At 37.6% G+C, this 906-nt stretch overlaps 1 protein-coding gene across 1 annotated transcript in view; it reads left to right on the top strand.

Moving 5' to 3' along the window:
• Window positions 1-906, top strand: part of LOC107551337 (prosaposin-like) — a gene marked incomplete at its 5' end in the record, with an annotated part of 10,161 nt that overhangs the window by 2,311 nt on the left and 6,944 nt on the right. The window lies entirely within an intron of this gene.

The following is a 906-nucleotide window of genomic DNA, read 5'->3' as shown; positions in this document are numbered from 1 at the left end:
TTGTTTAGATGTTGTACCAGACCGATCATCCATTATCATGACCTCCATCCATAAAAATACGGAGTAGGGTTGAAATCATGTACTGACTCTTCTTTGGTTACTGGTTTCATTCAACAAAATAACAGGGGGGGTATTTCAGAAAGCAGGGCTAAACTTGCTGTCAAATAAACCCCAAACTCTTGGTTTTAAACCGAGACTTACTGGTAAAAATGGCTGAGTAAGTTCACTCGGCTCATTCAACATCCAAAAAGACATTGCAACAGACCGACAAATCCTGCAGTAACATGGAAATGGATGCTAAGCAGCACGCCATACTAAAATAGTGATTTATTTTTTTTATTGTTTATTAGTGTGAAAAGTTATTAATAATATTAATGCCTGGAGCCTCATCAATGGGGTTAAGCTGCTATGGCTACTTGGTTACCTCAGGTTTTGGAACTAGAATTTGCGGTTATCTTTACTAATCTGCAAACTTGTTGCGCATGTCGTATAACCAGCTTTCTGGAATTTACCCAACCAAATTTCCATGCCATTTTGGTTCTGTCTACATTCTTCCCCAGACAGTTCCATTGACAGTGTTTCCTGAATTCCATTCAGTAGCAAGTGTAAAAAAAGAACTTTCCATTGCGTTCACTTGCTGCTCTCACAGAACTAAAACATTTTGTGACTAGTGTTTGTATTGCAGACTTGAGCCTGTTCTTCTGCATTAATTGGTCATAAAGACTCAATATGTGGGTTTGAATCAGTTTTTAATTGACTCCTTCAGTGACCAAATCTGTCAAGTATTTTAGGTTTGTGTCCAAGTGCTAAAAGAATCATGAACCGATTAATCATTATTTGCAATTGGAACCAAATCTTTAACCTCCATCCTGAGAGCTCCCATTCAAACACATTTTCATTTGAACA

The sequence above is a fragment of the Sinocyclocheilus grahami genome, unplaced genomic scaffold, assembly GCF_001515645.1.
Source record: "Sinocyclocheilus grahami isolate Dianchi unplaced genomic scaffold, SAMN03320097.WGS_v1.1 scaffold421.1, whole genome shotgun sequence".
Classification (NCBI taxonomy): Eukaryota; Metazoa; Chordata; class Actinopteri; order Cypriniformes; family Cyprinidae; genus Sinocyclocheilus; species Sinocyclocheilus grahami.
The sequence above is the reverse complement of the archived record's forward strand: the minus strand, read 5'-3'. Positions and strand labels throughout refer to the sequence as shown.